Source organism: Monodelphis domestica, chromosome 2 (assembly GCF_027887165.1).
Source record: "Monodelphis domestica isolate mMonDom1 chromosome 2, mMonDom1.pri, whole genome shotgun sequence".
Taxonomy (NCBI): domain Eukaryota; kingdom Metazoa; phylum Chordata; class Mammalia; order Didelphimorphia; family Didelphidae; genus Monodelphis; species Monodelphis domestica.
Window position 1 is genome coordinate 518,589,989 of NC_077228.1, and position 19,385 is coordinate 518,609,373.

Genomic DNA, 19,385 nt, shown 5'->3' on the forward strand with positions numbered 1-19,385 from the left:
TTTGTCCAAGCAAGATTCTAGTGTTCAGAGAGACACCAGTTCAGCTTTGGCCAGCTCAGTCTCCAGAGGGAGTTCTCTGAGAGGGAGTCCCGAGACAGTCCCCTGGCCAGCTGCCTCCTCCAATTCAGCTTTTCCCAGCTGAATCTCCAGAGACCTCTTTTTGACCTCCTTTTAAAGGGAATTTTCTCCTATGTCACCTCCCCTTAGTTCTCACATCTACCAATCACAGTAGACATTTTCCAAAGGACTGACCATTCTTAATTCACACCTGAGTAGACTAAACTTTTGATTAAGTACACACCTGAGTAGACTAAAATCTCTGAGTAAGTTCTCACCTCTTTGCTCCTTGTAAGTTTACAAGTTGCCTGACCTTTATAGGTACTTAGCACCCTTTTGTATTAGATCTAAAAATAGGCACAGCTTAAGAGCTTTTGCCTTACTATAAGTATGGGTTTAAGTACTTTTCACTGTTCAGCAAGGAGTTTACAACTTTATCTTCCCCTAAAATATGCTTAAGTATGGGTGGAGTAGAGTTCCCACATTCCTGATCTAAGTCCCTTCATTGTTTAAATGGGGAATCTTCTTAACCAAGTGTTCTGAAGTAGGGTCTGAGAATTTTTTAAGGTTCACAGATGCTAGGATTGCCTGATGAATCCTTAAATTTGCTCCCTGAACTTCTCTCAGTCAGGAGGTGAAGGAGCCTCCTACCTTTGAAATATCAGCTGATATACCTAAGTCTCCCTGGGTCACATCTTCTTCCAATGTAGGTCTACTTAAATCAGCTGTTCCTGTACAAATTAAAACAAAATATGGCCCACCTCCTTCCATTCCTCAGTATCCCCTATAAGAAGAGGCAATTGAGGGAATTACCCCAGTAATAAATTAACTAATTGATCAAGGAATAATAATTCCATACACATTCAAATATAATACACCCATTCTACCTGTAAAAAAGTCAAAATTAGGCCCAGATGGAAAACCTGTATATGCATTTTTACAGGACTTAAGGGCTGTAAATAGCCATGTCATGAACAGACATCCTGTGTTTCCAAGTCCAGCTGCAATTATCTCCTCTATTCCTAGCACAACCACATATTTTGCTTTAGTAAATCTGTGCTCAGCATTCTTCTTATTACCAATTCATGAAAACCCCAGGAATATATTTGCCTTCATCTGGAAAGGTTCACATGAACATGGTCCTGGTTACCACAAGGGTTTGTGGATATTATTATGCTGTTCTCACAAATTCTAAATCAGGATTTAGAAATATTAAATTTCAGAATACCTGTTTAATACAATTTGTAGATGATTTGCTCTTGGCTTCACCAAATGCCACAGCATTCCAAGGAGATAGCAAACATCTTCTTTTAGAACTACATAAGAGAGGCCACAAGGTATCAAAGACAAAGGTTCAGTGGTGTATTCCCAAAGTAGAATATTTAGGGTTCATTTTAACTGTTGGTGCCTGCTCCATTTCCCCTAAGCACATTGAAGATATTAAAAAATTAAGCGCCTCCTTCACTAAGAAACAATTGAGGGCAATTTTAGGAGCAACAGGATTTTGTAGATAGTAGATCCCTTGCTATGGGGAAATCACTAAACCCCTTATAGCTCTGACAAAAAATTCAGTCCCTGAACCACTTAGATTAGAGGTGGAACACCTGTTAGCTCTTTCAAAATTAAAATAGGCGCTCTGTCTTCCCCTATTCTAGGCATTCCAAACTTTAGTACCTGTTTAACATCCAGTTGCTTACTATTCAACCCAGCTGGGCCCAGTAGCTTCAGGAGCACCACCATGTCTTAGAGGCATAGCTGCCAGAGCTTTATTAGTAACTAAATCTACTGATTTAGTATTGGGATGCCTATTAACAATAATGTGCCTGCAGGAAGTCGAAAGCATTATTGCTATGGCATAGAATACAGGCATTTTCTGATCAAAGACTCACAAGATATGAGGTAACCTTGTTAGGCAATAAAAATATTACCTTAGAACACTGTACAACTCTTAATCCTGCCATCTTGCTTCCAGATTTATCAGTTTCAGGAGAACCATTACATAGTTGTGAATATTTAATGTCCATGGCTGAAAAGCCTTGAGATAATCTCATGGACATTCCTTTAGACAATCTAGACTTAGTCTTATTCACTGATAGTTTTTCTTTCATAAGGTATGCCAATATGCTATACTAGAACTGCTGTAGTCACAGAATTTATCACTGTGTGGTCAGCTTCACTGCCCTCAAATATAAGTGCTCAAGATACAGAACTGATAGCTTTAGAACATGCCTGTATAATTGCCAAAGATAAGAAGGCAACAATTTACATGGTCTCTAGATATGCATTTGGAATATGACATGCAGTAGGTATGCTGTTGCTCCATAGGGGATTTTTAACCTCAGATGGAAAAAATACAAATACAGAAATCATTAATGAAGTCCTTTCTGCTCTCCAGCTACCTGAAGCCCTAGCTGTAGTTCATTTCTCTGCCCATACAGGTGGAACTGACCCTGTCTCTAAAGGGAACCACTGGGCAGATACTGAAACAAAGCTTGCTGTCTCTGAAGGACATGAACTAATTTTAATTTTGGCAAATAGTAACAATTTAAATTTATCCCTTTATTACAATGAACAGGAAGTGGAAAAATGGAAACAAAAGTTCAAAGCAAATCAGATCAATGGAGTATGGATCTCATCTGAAAGAAAACCCCTGCTCCCTCAAAGTTTTTATCATCAAATTTGTTTATCCATTTACAAAAAAAAACAGTCACTTTGGTACCCAGGACATTATAGATTCTGTTAAAAGAGTATGGATACCCCCTGGTATAACTACCATAGCCTCTAAAGTGTGTGCAGCCTGCCTCACCTGTCAAGCATATAACCAACTTGCCTTTTGTGCCAAAGTATTTGGTGGGCTTCCTTTAGCTTACACACATTTTGATCATCTGCAAATCGACCTTATCATGATGCTGAAGGCCAGACATTATACATTTTAGTCATAGGGGATCAGCTGACCAGATGGTTGTAAGTGCTTACTAGCACCTGAGCAACAGTGGCTTTTGTTGCCAAAGTACTCTTAAAGGAGATTATTCTTTGCTTTGGCCTGCCAGCACGTATTGATTCAGATAGGGGAACTCATTTTACCAATTTGGTTTTGTCTCTGATTTATTTGTGTTTGGGAATCACTCCCAAATTCCATGTACCATATCATCTCCAGAGCTCAGGCCACATTGAGAGAATGAATACAGATCTTAAGACTATGATTGGAAAACTGTGCACTGAGACTCACTTAAAATGGCCTGAAGTTCTTCCTCTAGCTCTATTTTATCTTTGAAGCAGGTCCAGGGAAGATCTACACATCTCACCATTTGAGATTCTTTTTGGACATCCCCCTAAACAGGCTAAGCCTTTTTCTCCTGCAGACACATCATTACTAGGGAGAGACACTTCTATTGCTTCTTTTATACAGGAGTTGCAGATCAAATTGCTAGAAATGCATGAATCTGGAGCTGCAGTACAAGCAGGACCTATAGACTTCTCACCTCATGACCTATACCCAGGAGAAAAGGTATATATAAAGAATTTCCAGCACACTGGAGGAACTCAGCCTGATCAGGAAGGTTCATTTTAAGTAATATTAACCACTCCAACAGCTATCAAAATTGATGACTCTTGGGTTCATTGCTCACGCATAGAAAGAGTACCTTCTATCAACACTTAATTGACTGTATCCTGTCACATGCATTAGAGATAAAAGTCCATAGACAAGTGGACACTCTTTTGGCTGACATAATGAATTCCTGATTTTTTAACATTTATTGCTTTTCTTTTTCTTTTTTAATAGAATAGTTTACTTCCCCCCTTTCTTATTTCTTTTACTTGAAGTACATGTAATCAGTATTAATATTTTTTATTTTGAAGGATAAATTTATAATATCTATTAACTCTAATATTAATGCATACCCCAAAGCTTTAGACTATGGAAACTTGCCATTGATTGTTAAATATTGTGGGACTTTAATTAATAACTGTGTTTGATTCCAGGAGAAGGGATCACAAAAGAGCCATTGTACAGTGTCAAAAAAGCTTAAGGTCAAGAATACCAGCAATCCTGGTGGGATTAATGAAATCTGCACCAAGACAGAGGACTTGTTTGAGGTTCGAGGTAGCAGCTATTTGACATGTCAGACACAGGTCTTCCCCATGCCACATTCCAACAAGTATCTTAGTTTGGCTGCCTTTTTGGCTCCCCTATCCATGAGAGTGCAGACCAAGGAAACATACTTTCCTTTTACTTCAAAATCTAGTCCCCTTTTTCTCTTTACAGTATGGTAACTTTCTCTAATCCTGGCTGCCAAATGGGTAAGTGCTATATTGTTGCATTTGTCCTACAGACTTATGGGACATAAATCACTTTAATTGGGCCCTAATACAAAGACCTGTTATGGATTTATTCTTTTTTTACTCAGAATTTTTATATACATAGATTTGGATATTTTGATTTTGAATTTTTTCTTCCAAAATTTAATTTTTTTCTTTTTCTTTTTTCTTTTTTGTTTTTCTTTTGACATTTGACTCATATACCCCACAACTCAACCATGTATCCTGAGTTGATCCAAGTGGTGGTCAACACCCTCCTCAGAAAGATTGTATAATTTTTGTAAAATCCAAGATTTAAAACTTTTTGAGAGAAATTTTAGGCAGAGAAGCTCATTAACTACCCAAATCAAGAAAATGAATTGTTTGAAGAAAGTGCCATAAAGAAACCTACCCCACATCAAAAGATCTAGAATGAATTTTGGGATATAATGATATATGGGATTATGGGATATAATCAACTGAAGGGTGTTGAACATATCATTTATTCTGAATATAAACTCTTATGCCAAATAGAACTACCCCCAATTGGATTTTTGTCAATGTGCCTAGCAAGCATTGGTTGTGCTCTCTCTCTCTTCTATTTCCCTCTAATCTCCAACTATTGTAGTTTCCTCTTAGAAAGTGCAATATTGTATGCACTTTTAGCTAGAAGATCTTTAGAGCTACAAGCTAATTATGTTAAATGACTCATTGTGGAGACTAGTCTCCCAAATAATCACAGGGGGGGATGTGTGAAGCTAGGATTAACTCCCTCCCTTGTCTATTTTTAACTAATCAAATCAAGAACTTAAAGTACCCCTCTTAACCATTAGGTAAAGGGACTCACAAGTCACTTACTAGTTCACACCCCCAAAGGCCACAAGCATTGACCCCCCCCCCCCCATCCTGGGTACAACTAGGCAAATTGAAAGACTGCAATTGGTTTCTGTGTATGTGTGTGAAAGACAGGAAATGATGTGGAACAAGAACTATAAAAGATCATGACTTCCTAGATTTGGGGCTCTTCTGGCTTGGAGACATTCCTTTCCTAGTGTTTGGAGTGAGTGAATGGGATTCCTGCCTTGGCTTTGGAGGAGGAGACTCTTTACCTAGATCATGCATTGCCTTGCTGGGTGAGTGGTTTGGGCTGTAGATGAGGCTGCACTGGTGGACTTCTGGTGGAAGGCTCCACTCAGAGATGGAGACCTGAGGAAGCCTCCAGCTGTGGTGATGAATTGGACTTCACTTTCACCAGAGAAGCTTTTAGGGCTAGCAGTCTTTTTAAGACTCTGTCTCTTTATCTACATTTTCCCATTTTCACTCTTTCCACTTCTTTGTAAATAAAAGCTGCTAAAAGTCATTTTGACTTAAGCTATAATTCATTTTAAAATTGGCGACCACAATATAACTTTAATACTCTATTATTGAGTCAAACCCCCAATTTTATCCTTACAGCTCTAAATTCCAGTTTCAAATTGTATCTTTGAGAGCTTGAGTGAACACTCTATGGAACTCAGTTTTCTCACCTTTAAAATGAGTTGGTTGGGCTTTGATGGTTTCTGAGGTCTTTTCCAGCTCTTGAGCTGTGTTTTTATTCTGTTCTAAAAGTCTGATACTTGAAACAATTTTAATTGCTTAAGTCCCCCCCCCCCCTTCTTCCATAGACTAGTGAGTACAGGAATGGTTTAATTATGTTTGTTTTTATATCTAACACATAGTACCTTTCGCCGAGAGAGTGGGACTGTCTCTGTGCACCAACTTTTCCACTTAAATCTCTTTCATGCACAAGTATCTTTGTGCACATATGCACAAAGACAATCGTCATTCTCGGCTTCTGAGAGACTACTACCACCAACACGTAGTACCTGGTTCCTTTCCTTCATCCTGCTGTACTAGCTTCTGCCTCCTGCACACCTGACTGCTGACAGTTCTCCATAAATAGCACAACTTGGACCCACTCCGAGCTGCTATACTCCATCCATCTTTAAGTTATACTATCAAGAATATAATCCTTCCCCTCTTCCCTTCCCCTTTTTGTTCCCTTCCTTCACTGTGTTCTATCTCTGGGAATTGTAGCCTAATCAATACTAACATTCCTGTAAGAGACACAGTAATCAATTGCTCAATAACTCCACTGCTATCTCTATGAATTCCCAGAGGAAAGCCTTTTCCCCTGGTCACCATTCTCCTATATGTTGTCTTCTATTAGGATGTAAGCTTTGCCATCTTGCTTTTTGTGTGATTAACATGGTGCCTGGCACTTACAGTAAATCTTTAACAAATGCTGTTTTCCTTCCTTCCTTCCTTCCTTCCTTCCTTCCTTCCTTCCTTCCTTCCTTCCTTCCTTCCTTCCTTCCTTCCTTCCTTCCTTCCTTCCTTCCTTCCTTCCTTCCTTCCTTCCTTCCTTCCTTCCTTCCTTCCTTCCTTCCTTCCTTCCTTCCTTCCTTCCTTCCTTCCTTCCTTCCCACTGCCTGGCACATAGTAGGAAACTCTCGTAAATGCTCAATTGAGTCTCTAGGAATAATAGGTTTAGGCTATAGGTTCAAGCCTCATTCTCCAACTTTGGTTCCCACTGGGGAGCAAAGAGAATTTGACTTCCTCTCTTAGTCAACAACTTGGAAAAATGATTATATATGGGAGAATGCCAGGACTTTTGACCTGTGGGAGAGATTGACAGGAATTCTTAGTATTCGTAAAGTATCTGTCACTTGGAGAAGGCTAAATTGCATTAGAAGGAGCTGAGGAAAAGATGGAAGCTTTCGGGGGCACCAGAGGTTCATGTCTCTTGTCAGCCCTTGAGGCATATGGATGTCGGGGCAGTTTGCCACATTGGGCTGATGCTGGGCATTAGCGTGGGGTAGGAGGAAGTGGGCATCCCTGTAGTATTGTGAGGAAGGGAAGATGTAACTGAGTTGCTACATTCATGGTCATGTGTTTCCTTCTAAAAGAAACTGTCCGGAGTGTTTTCTGTTGTTCTGGTTAAATTAAACATTAGCCAGCCCTTCCCTTTCTCCTGGCTAATGTTGATATTAGCCATTTGTGGTAGCAATTTACACACATACAGACAACAGCTGTTTCTACTATAGTACAAGGACAAAATGTATTCCTAGGGAGCTAGCATTCAGAGAGCCCTTTAAGATGTGTGGTGCTTTCCAAATATTATCTCATTTGTGCCTCATAACAAAACTGGAAGGAAAGTGCTGCTAACTATCTCCATTTTACAGAGGAGGAAACTGAGGCAGATAGAGAATACTCAGCTTGCCTAGGGTCACATAGTCAGTCAATTCATCTTTTTAATTTTTAAACCCTCATCTTCTGTCTTAGAATCAATACTATGTATTGGTTCCAAGACAGAAGAGTGGTAAGGGATAGGCAATGGGATTTTTTATATATTGTCTAAATAGCTAGGAAGTGTCTAAGGGCAATTTGAACCCAGGACCTCCCATCTCTAGGCCTGGATCTCAGTCCACTGAGCCACCCAGTTGCCCTCTCAACTAATCTTTATTATAAGTACTTATTAGGTGCCAGGAACTGGAAATGGCAAAAAACAAAACCAAATCAAACCCAATAACCAAAAACAGTACTTGACCTGGAGGAGTGCACTGTTCAATGGGGTAGATAACATGCAAATAACTCAGGTTTTTTTTTAACCCTTCCTTTATGTCTGAGTATCAATTCTAAGCCAGGAGAGCAGTAAGAGCTAGGCAACTGGGGTTAAGTGACTTGCCCAGGGTCATATGGGTAGGAAGTGTCCTAGGTTGGACTTGAGTCTGGGACCTCCTGACTCCAGGTTCTCTATCCACCGTGTTCCTTAGCTGCCCCATAACTATATACTTTTGAAATACATCAAATATGAATGGTTTCCGAGGAGAGACTTGACATTGGATCTTCCTGGCTTGGAGGCCAATAGTAAGAGATGACTTTTATATATCACACATCAACTCATCCAGGAAGGAATTATAGGAATTAGCTTTCTACAGTCCCATAGCTAAGTAAGTGTATATGCCTTCTGTCTCCTACAAGACTTCTCAGGACAGGGCTGTAAATGTGACTCTCATCCATAATCTATAGGGTGGATTCTGTGATCTTTGACTCTATTGGTGGTCTGCTGAAGCAGGTAAGCCCTTCTCAGAATAATGTTTTTCCTTTCCTTTCCTTTCCTTTCCTTTCCTTTCCTTTCCTTTCCTTTCCTTTCCTTTCCTTTCCTTTCCTTTCCTTTCCTTTCCTTTCCTTTCCTTTCCTTTCCTTTCCTTTCCTTTCCTTTCCTTTCCTTTCCTTTCCTTTCCTTTCCTTTCCTTTCCTTTCCTTTCCTTTCCTTTCCTTTCCTTTCCTTTCCTTTCCTTTCCTTTCCTTTCCTTTCCTTTCCTTTCCTTTCCTTTCCTTTCCTTTCCTTTCCTTTCCTTTCCTTTCCTTTCCTTTCCTTTCCTTTCCTTTCCTTTCCTTTCCTTTCCTTTCCTTTCCTTTCCTTTCCTTTCCTTTCCTTTCCTTTCCTTTCCTTTCCTTTCCTTTCCTTTCCTTTCCTTTCCTTTCCTTTCCTTTCCTTTCCTTTCCTTTCCTTTCCTCTCAGGATCAATATTGATTCTAAGGCAGAAGAATAGTAGGGCCCCCGGGGTCACACAGCTAGGAAGTGTCTGAGGCCACATTTGAACCCAGGACCTCCTGTCTCAAGGCTTGGCTCTCAATTCACTGAGCCCCCTAGCTGCCCCCAGAATAATATTTTTCAGCATATAAAATGAAGGTTTGGGATCACAAAGAAATCAATTACACTGAAATAGTTAAACAAACATGAAGAGTAAAATGAACTCACAGAGTCCAGGTAAAAAGCTCCTGCATCAGAGGACAGACGAGGTCCCTCCCAACTCAGATTCTGGAATACTGTCCCACAGAAGAGTGCCTCAGACATAGAAGCCCCCCAGTAATCATACTAGCTGTAATGTGGTATTTACAGGTTACAAAATACAATGTCTATATAACTCCACATGAACCTTACACAAACCCTGTGAGATGGATGCTTTGGAATTAGAATTATGCCTATTAGAATTAGGTGAGTGCCTACAATGGAGGGCTGACTAGGTGGTCCAGTGGAGAGAGGGCAGGGCCTTAGGGTAAGGAAGGCCTGAGTTCAAATCCAGCCTTAGATACTTCCTGGCTGTGTGACCCTGGGCAAGTCACTTATTTCAGTTTGCCTCAGTTTCCTCATCTGCCAAATGATCTAGAGAAGGAAATGACAAATCAGACCAATTTCTTTGCCAAGAAAACCCCCAATGGGGTCACAAAGAGTCAGACATGACTGAAATGCCTGAATAATGTAAAGATTAAAATTAATATATGATAACTATCATTTTTTAAAAGTTTATTAATAATAACTAAAGTAAAAAAAGCTAACTAGCCCAGCTCCCAATCACAAGAGAAGAGGGAGTAAGCTGGAGGAACTACAGAATTTATAAACAATTACATGAAGATGTAAATATTCATGAAGGGAAAAGAATTCTGGGTAATGTAGTTTTAGGAGTTCAAGATTTTCTAACTATACCATAAGAACAACTTCAATGGGAATCAGCTGAAGGCAAAGATACCTGCAGGCCTTGGGGTCTAGAAGACCTGAGTTCAACACTGACCTCAGATACTAGCTGTGTGAGCCTGGGCAAGTTACTTAACTTCTGTTTGCCTCAGTTTCTTCATCTGTGAAATGGGGATAATAATAGCACCTACCTCTCCGGTTACTGTTATGAGGATCAAATGAGATAATATTTGTACAAGCACTTAGCACAGTCACTGACTCAGAGAAATTGGGCTTGACTGTGGCCACCTAGTTAATGAAGGGTCAGGCCTATGATTTGTTCATTGAGTCAACTTTCCTTCCAACCCTTTATAATGAAAAGAAGGTAGGGAGTGGATGACTAATGATACATTTATGTTAATACATTTATGTTAACTAATGTTAACATTTATGTAGCACCAACTATGTGGTAGACTCTGTGCTAAGCACTTTATAATTATTAACTCATTACATCCTCACAACAACCCTATGTAAGGAAAAGGGATAGGAAAAAAAAAATGTAAAGATTGTCCCTAAGGGGAAGGAAGAGAATTTAGCCACAGATCCTGGGAGAAGATTCTGGAAGGAGAAGGCATTGCACTTATCCTTACACCTGGGAGCTGGGTGCTATAATTATTATTATCTATATCTATATATTATTATCCCTGTTTTGTAAATGAGAAAAAGTTAAGTGACTTGCCCAGGGTCCTACCGCCAGTACTCTCTTGCCTGGAGCTTCCATCACTGGAAGAAATTAAAAGCAATTGATCAGAATTGGCCATCCAGAGTTGACCCCAGTCGAAGCATTACCTCTAGGCTTGCCTCTGAACTCCTTCCTCCTCCTTAATGGCCTGGCCAAGTTCCAGATGCCATTTTTGCTCCCTCTTTCCATATTCTAGTGGAAGCCAGCTGAAGAGCCCAGGCTAAAAGCAGCCTCTGGTGACTTTGTTATGCTCTCTATGAAAAAGGTTCAGCCAGAGTAGGTGTAGGTGGGCAGGAGCTGGGCACTCTGCTGGTCACCAGGGAATGTTGGTGTTTCCAATAGCTTGCCAAGGCTACGAGTGGCAAGGAGTCAAGGGCGGAGGTTGCAGGAACAAGATGCTGGCAGAGCTGTTAGCCAACACTCCAACCCGGTTATTAGGGGGCCGGCCTCCGGGACCTTTGTGTGACTGTGGGCCTGCCCACAGTTGCCCACAGTTGCCCACAGGACTGACCTGTAAAGGCTTGTTTTCGGCGTCAGCTTGCTTTCCCATCATGCCTCTCTCCTCTCAGGGAATTCGGGTCTGTTAGCCACTCTGCCACATCCCTTGAGGCTTATTGCCTCCAAAGCAGATCTTTTCAGAGGCTGGGCCAGGGAGGATGTATTGATTAATCCATACTATGGGCTGAGCAAAAGGGGCAGTAATGGGGAGAGGGATATTAGAGCTGGAGGGAAATAGAGGCAAAGGGTAGGAGGGGGGAAAGGGCCAGTCGGCTCCATCTAACACCAAAGCATCCATTTATACAGCTACTTAGCCAACTAAAAAAAGGAAGGAGTTGTTCTTTGCAAACAAAGATCCCCAGTGGAGTAGGAGCTTGGTGCTATTCATTCTCACAGTGTTTGATAATACAACAGGGATCTGTAAAGGAAGAGGGAGAGAAGACGACTGGGAATAAAAGCAACCTATTGCACGTGTTCGCCATTTTTAGAAAAATCAGTATGGGAAAATCTAAATATAAGCATATTGGGAGGAGAGTGCTCTCCTCTGCCACATAAAAGATATCTTCCTGCAAATTTATGACCAGAAGAAAAGGGGGCCCGGGGACAGCCTAAATGTGCTATTTATATCCACACAATGTCAAGAGATCATGAAGGAGGTGGCTCCTGGGTCCATTGGGCATGATTTAAAGGACACAGATGAGAATTGGACAAGAGAGATGGGTTTGGATAGGTTGGGATGGGCATCGTTAGAAAGGTGCAGGGTCATAGATATAGTGCTAGGGGAGATCATAGAGGTCATCTGATCTATCCCCTTTATTTTACTGATGAAAGAACTGAACCCTAAAGGGATCCAATGATTCCTACAGGTTGTAAATGGTAGGGTTGGTATTTGAACTCCAATTCTAGGACTCCAAGTACAATGCTCTGAGTTCCCCGGTGCCATGTTGCTTGCTAATATACCATTAATGATATGATAAATCCATTCCAATATTGTGTTGGGGACAGTGCAGAAAGAGTTAAGAGTAACTATAACAAGAGCTAACATTTCTATGGACATTAAGTCTTACAATGCTCTTGCCATATTGATTTTCATTTGGTCCTCCCAGTCACCTTGTCAGGTGGTGGGTGGTCCTATCTCTATATGGATGAAGAAACAGAGGGTCAGAGTGGTTTGGAGAACTAGGGTTCAAACTCAGGTCTTCTGACTCCAGGGTCACTCAATGCTCCTTCCTTTCACTTATATATCATCTATCATCAGATTTGGTGCTGGACAGGACCTTGAGGGCAGCAGCTAGTTCAGCTCCTTCTTTCTATTAAAAAACTAGTTATTTAAATTTCCATTTTATTTTCAGTTTCATATTTTCTACTTCCCTCATTCAGTGATAAGGCAAGAAAAACAAACCCCATTCAAATATGTATAGTCAGGAGCAACAAATTCTCACATTGTCCATATCCAAAAAGAAGGAAGAAAAGGAAGTATACTTTAATCTGTACCCGAGTCCATCACTTCTCTAACTTTTCTATCAGAGACTGTATTTGCATTTTTTGGTATCCCCATTGCTTAATAGAGTGCCTAATACACACACACACACACACACACACACACACACACACACACACACACAGAGCATATTTCATCATGTGGCTTCTTCTTTTTCAAGACGAGAAATATGAGTCCCAGAGAGTTGAGTAGACTTGTTCACAGTCACACAGGTAGTGAGTAGTAGAGTATTTTTCTCTGATCTCTTCTCTCCATCAGTGAAAATCACCACCCACTCATTTCTCCTCATTCCCCATTGAAACTCTTATTCAAGCCATCTTCTGGTAGTCTCCTTCTATGAGGAAGACCATTTACCTTCCAGGAGGATCATTTTACAAAGGGATTCCCCAAAGGGCTCCTTTAAATAGATTCTCTGTTGTGTTTAAAATAGGTTTTGATTTACCAAAAAAAAAATTATTTCAATGAAGCTTTCCAGGAACACAGCTATTGTGCAAAGCATAAACACCTGTGCTTAGGAAGTCATTCGCAGAGGACCTACAGGATTTAGAGAATTTTTAAGACCTGAGAAATAAGTGATGCCCCTCCAGTCTCTGAGGTTTGAAATGCAAAGAAACATGGGAATGGGAAAAAATCTCCTTTTTGTCCTTTCATATTCTATTACTAGTGCTCATGGCACAAGGAAGACACTGGAGTTGTCTGAATGGAGTGCTGGGATCAATCATTTTGGCCTGGCCAATTGGATAGCTCAGTGAAACAGTCTTAGAATCCAAGAGATTGGAGAGAGAGTTCAATCCTGTCATTCTACAGAAGAGGAGACTTGATTAATGCTATTTCCTCCATTTTCTTCCTCCTCCTCCTTCTCTTCCTCCTCCTCCTCCTCCTCCTCTTTCTTCTTCCCTGAATCAACTGGTTGTTTGGTAAGATATTGAGACTGCCTTACTGAATACTCAATAATAGATGGAATTTGTATCTTTATTGATTTGGATATTGCTCCCCTCTCCCCTCAGTGATGTAGATAGCAACCTATCTGTACCCACCTGTTCTGGGAGACTCTGGTCCATGCCTTCCCATCAGTTCATCCCCGAGGGCCCTTCTTGATTTCTCCCTTTGGCAATGTTGACCCCTATCTCCTGTTTTGTAATCTGTTCTCTCTAGGTTTCAGGACAGTGCTCCCTTCTGTTTCTTTTCTTACCTATCTGACTGCTCTTTCTCAGTGTCCTTTGCTGGCTGTCCATCCAAGTCGTGCCTGATAACCATTGAGTCCCACCAGATTATCCTTGGTCCTCTTCTCTTTTCTCTCGATACTATCTCATTTTTTTTTTTACTTCATTAGCTCCCATGGATTCAATGACCATGTCTATAGGGATGACTCTCAGATCTACTCGGCCAGCCCTAACATCTCTCCTGACCTGAATTTTGAACCATCTTTTAGACATTAAGAACTGCATGGCCTCATAGACATCTCAAATTCACCATGTTCAAAACTGGACTCAAATATTTCCCCCAAACTCTCCCCTCTCCCTAACTTTCACATGATTGTGAGGCCATTATCTTTCTCTGAGCTCCTCAGGCTTCCAATCTGGTGTCTTTCTCAAACTCTTCATTCTCTTTTATCCCTTCCTTCTCTCCACATCCAATCTATTTCCAAGGCCCGTCACTTTCACCTTTGCAGCATCTCTCATTTATGCTTCCTTCTCTCTTCTGGCACTGCCACCACCCTGGTGCAAGCCCTCATTGCCTACTGCAATAGCCCCCAGGTGGGTTGTCTGCCACAAGTCTTTCCCCACCCCAATCCACCTTCTATACAACTGCCCCAAATAATCTGAATATATCGCCTCCCCCTCAATAAACTCCAGTGACTCCATATCACAACCCTGACCCTCTGTGTAGTGTACAAAGCCCTTCATAACCTCCCCTTACCTCCCTTCCCCACTCCCAACCTGGCCATTCTTCTTTCCTGATCCAGCAACACCAGCCGTCTTGTTCTTCCTTAAATGGGGTCCACCATCTCTCAACTGGAGGCATTTTCACTGGCTGTCCTCCATGATGTAAATGCTCGCTTCCTGGCTTCCAATAAGTCCTCCCCCAAATCCATCTACCACAGGAAGCCTTTGCCAATGCCCTTTAGGGCCTCCTCTGATCCTGGCTATTTTTTGCACCCAGTTCTTTACATCATCCCCCATTAGACTGGGCTCCTTGGGGTCAGGGACTACATTATATGTTTCTTTGTATCCCTAGTTATTGGCACAGTCCTTGGCACATAGTGGGTCCTTAATACTATGTAATATACAATATTATGATCTATACCATATAATAAATAACTGATTGATTCCTGAGATTAGGAGTATTTAGGACTACAGATATTGTCCACCGTTGCCAAGTGATGAGCCATTTTTTCTTCCTGTATTTTTCTTCCATTTTTTCTTCCAGTTCCCTGATAAAGAACAGATTTCCATTCTTCTTTGAAGTTTCCCATTGGTTCCTGGTTACTGGCCTCCTCGCACCTACGGTACACCTCTCCGTTGCCTGTTGTGTGCTATTCATTTTTAGTCTTTTAGAAGTGCTTGTGTTCCATGTTTCACCACCATATAGCAGCAGGAGGAGGATATTGGGTTTAAAAAAATGGACCCAGGGGCAGGCCTGGAATCAGGAGGTCTGGGCTTGAATCTGGTCTCAGGGACTTCCTGGCTGTGTGACCCTGGGCAAGTCACTTCACCCCCATTGCCTAGTCCTTATCACTCTTCTACTTTGGAACAGGTACTTAAGTTTCTGTTCTAAGACAGAAGGTAAGAGATTTTTTTTTAAATTTAAATGCCAACTATATGTCAGGCACTATGCTAGGTATGGGGATACCTAATAATAATAACAACAACAACAACAATAATAATACAGTCCCTGCCCTCAAGAAGCTCACATTTTAATAAAGGAGACGACATATAAGCCATTATGTGGTTGAAGTGAGGAATTCCCCTGAAAAAAATCTAGGAATAGATCTGAGAAACCACCATGAGTGAGGGGAAAAAAGCCTGTGGGTAGGGCGAGAGCTGTCCAGAGGCTAGTACTGCTCCTTTGCTAACTTCCTGTGCACCCTTGGGAAACCCAGGGCTCTCTCTGACCCTCAGGGGTTTGGGCCAACTAATACAAAAACTAATACAAATATGACCTCAATTTGGACTCAGAATCATCAGATTATCGGCAGCCTTCGAGACCCTGAGTAGGTCCTGGGGGCCCCCTGGATTCGGGGAGATGGGGGGGGAGGGGAGGCACTTACATTCACAAGGAGGCTCCCCTCCTACCCACTGTGCTGGCCTCTTAAATATTTAGCAGGTGCTCAAAGGCACCTTGGCATGCTGTATTATGGCTCTAAGAACCGCCACCTTCACATCCCTGGTTCCTGGAATCTGCAGGGAAGAAACCTGCGGCTTGTTGGCAAGGCAACTGGTACAGATCAGGGAAACTTTCAGAAGGAGTGAGCCTGCCTGTCAATTGGGTTACAGCCCTTGTTTTGGTTTGGTTTTTAAGGCGTTTGTGAAAATTGTTGGTGTTGGTAAATGTAGAGGCAAGGGCAGCCTTTAATGCCCAGTTCAAGTCCCATAGAGGGGTAGAAACCCAAGTTCTAAAGGCAGAGAGAACCCTAGAGACGAGCTCATCCCAAGCCTTCATTTTACAGATCAGGAAACTGAGGTCCAGCAACGAGAAGTGACTTGCTTAAGGTATAAGAGGAGTGATTTGAACTCAGGTCCTTGGCTTCCATAGCCAATGCTCTTTCTGATATGCCTCACTGCATCCATAAGTAAGGGATGAGGCGAAGAACTCTCCCCCCCGGAGTTGAGTCTTCTTTCCTTTGCCAAGACCAGATTGTTGGGCCAGAAATCTAGGTTTCATTATGATGGGGTTCTTTAACATTGTTATGGGCCTTTGGGCCAGTCTTGGTAAAGCTTATAGTCCCTTCTAGAAAAGGTACAAGAATATTTTTTCTTCATGTGTACACACAAACACACACACAAATATATATTTATATATTCACTGTTTGCTTTTTTATATCCTGTTAGCAAAGTGCCCAACATATATATACATACACACATATACATATATATACACATATGTGTGTATATATGTGGATGCATGCATTAGAGAGAGCTTTAACTCATTATTTTTCCTAAAATTGTTTCTAGAGAACTTGGATCCATCAATGATGTTTTCTGTCTTAGAATCTTATCTCTTGTCTTAGAATCAATACTATATATTTATTCCAAGGCAGAAGAGTGGTAAGGAGATTAAGTGACTTGCCTAGGATCCCACAGCAAGGAAATATCTGAGGCCAGATTTGAACCAGAGACCTCCTATCTCTTGTCTTAGAATCAATACTGTATATTTATTCCAAGGCAGAAGAATGGTAAGGGGATTAAGTGACTTGCCTAGGATCCCACAACAAGGAAATATCTGAGGCCAGATTTGAACCCAAGACCTCCTATTTCTTGTCTTAGAATCAATACTATATATTTATTCCAAGGCAGAAGAGTGGTAAGGGGATTAAGTGACTTGCCTAGGATCCCACAGCAAGGAAATATCTGAGGCCAGATTTGAACCAGAGACCTCCTATTTCTTGTCTTAGAATCAATACTGTATATTTATTCCAAGGCAGAAGAGTGGTAAGGGGATTAAGTGACTTGCCTAGGATCCCACAGCAAGGAAATATCTGAGGCCATATTTGAACCAGAGACCTCCTATCTCTTGTCTTAGAATCAATACTGTATATTTATTCCAAGGCAGAAGAATGGTAAGGAGATTAAGTGACTTGTCTAGGATCCCACAGCAAGGAAATATCTGAGGCCAGATTTGAACCAGAGACCTCCTATCTCTTGTCTTAGAATCAATACTGTATATTTATTCTAAGGCAGAAGAATGGTAAGGGGATTAAGTGACTTGCCTAGGATCACACAGCAAGGAAATATCTGAGGCCAGATTTGAACCAGAGACCTCCTATCTCTTGTCTTAGAATCAATACTGTATATTTATTCCAAGGCAGAAGAATGGTAAGGGGATTAAGTGACTTGTCTAGGATCCCACAGTAAGGAAATATCTGAGGCCACATTTGAACCCGAGACCTCCTATCTCCAGGTCTGGCTGTCTAGCTGCCCCCAATTTTAATTCAACATTGAAGGGACTGATACATTTCATTTAGAGGTGAGTGAGAATAAAGATGGAATATTTTTCCTCTCTGAGTTCACAGACCTGAAATCTACCCACGGACCCCTTGGGTTTCCAAAGAGCAGGTTAAGAACTCCTGCATTAGGACGTAAGCTTTGGCAGCTAATTATATTAACCTTGGACCGATACAGAGCAGATGAGCATGGCCCCCGCTCGAGGATGACACCCATTTGGGAAGTGGTCCATATTTGTTATAAAGAAGGAAAACAAAGGGAATGTAAGCTTCCTGAGGACAGGTCTGCTTCCCTTGGGTACTTGACCTCTGGTACTCTGCCTGGCACATAGGAAGCACCAAGTGAGGCTTGTGGATGGGTTGATAAGCTCTCTCCCCGAAGCAAGAGAGCCCAGCTTCTGCCTAGCTTCGGGGGGCTGAGCGACTCCCATCTAACTCGAGAGGTGGGGAGGAAGGGCTCCCAGAGCGCCGGAGCAGGGTTGTCCGTGATGTCTGCTTTCTCCCTTCTGTAGACAGAGGGGGGATAGTGGCCGGAGGGTGAACATGTTTGTGGGTGGACATGCCAGGCCATCAATTCCCATTTAAGAGCAAGAAGCCCGGCCTTCTAAAATATTGAGTTTTTTTGGTGTGACAAATGGGAATTTATGGCACCAGGGGAACTACTATACTAGAGCTGTTAAGGTCTGTTGGCACTGTCATTAGGAACTAAATGAGGGGCTATGAAAACTGCAAGATGAAAATAGGCCTGGGTGTTAGCCGCAGAGTCTACTTGGGGTGGATGGCTGGAGGAAGCCCCCCCACATCCTGTAAAAGCCCCTCTAGGCTGCAGAAGCTAGAGTGAGGCGGGGAAGCATTTTCTCTGGATAAGGGTCCATTTATCTAATCTGAAGCAAATTTAGTCCAGTTGTTCTTTATTTGGAGAATTCCATCTTATTGTCTCTGGTCCAGGAGAGATTCCTGGTCATTGGCCAGGAAGCAGAAGGAATGTAGGCCTGGCTGGGTGGAGCCACTTGGGATTCCCAATTTGGAAATTCAGAAGGGATCTTAGAGAACCTGCAGTATAACCCTTTTGTTTTGCAGAGAAAGAAACTGAGGCCCAGAGACAGGAATGGAACAGAGCAAGACCACATTGTGGAGAGTAGTAACACTAGGATTGGAACCTCTGTCCTCTGACACTCAAACCATTGCTCTTTCTGTAAAAACTAAAATTAATATACAATAACTCCAAATATTATATTTTATAGGATTTATTTATTTTTATTTTTAAAAAAACCCTCACCTTCCATCTTGGAATCAATACTGGATATTGGTTCCAAGGCAGAAGAGTGGTAAGGACTAGGCAATGGGGGTTAAGTGACTTGTCTAGGGTCACACAGCTAGGAAGTGTCTGAGGCCAAATTCAAACCCAGGACCTCCCATCTCTAGGCCTGGATCTCAATCCACTGAGCTATCCACCTGCCCCCAATAGGATTTATTAATGATCACTAGAAGTAATGGAATAAAAAAGTAATTATCTAACAAAATAAAACTATGTGTCCAAGCTATATTAATTGTTAATCTTACATGTCTACTACGTCATGTCTGTCAGATACTAGAGGTTGGTCTAACTGGTCCCTGGAATCCC

General features: G+C 41.6%; 1 non-coding gene across 1 annotated transcript; it reads left to right on the forward strand.

Moving 5' to 3' along the window:
• Window positions 1–17,897: 17,897 nt before the first annotated feature.
• Window positions 17,898–18,000, forward strand: LOC130457709 (U6 spliceosomal RNA). Its single transcript, XR_008916995.1, has one exon. It is a non-coding gene; the product is annotated as a U6 spliceosomal RNA (small nuclear RNA).
• Window positions 18,001–19,385: the final 1,385 nt, after the last annotated feature.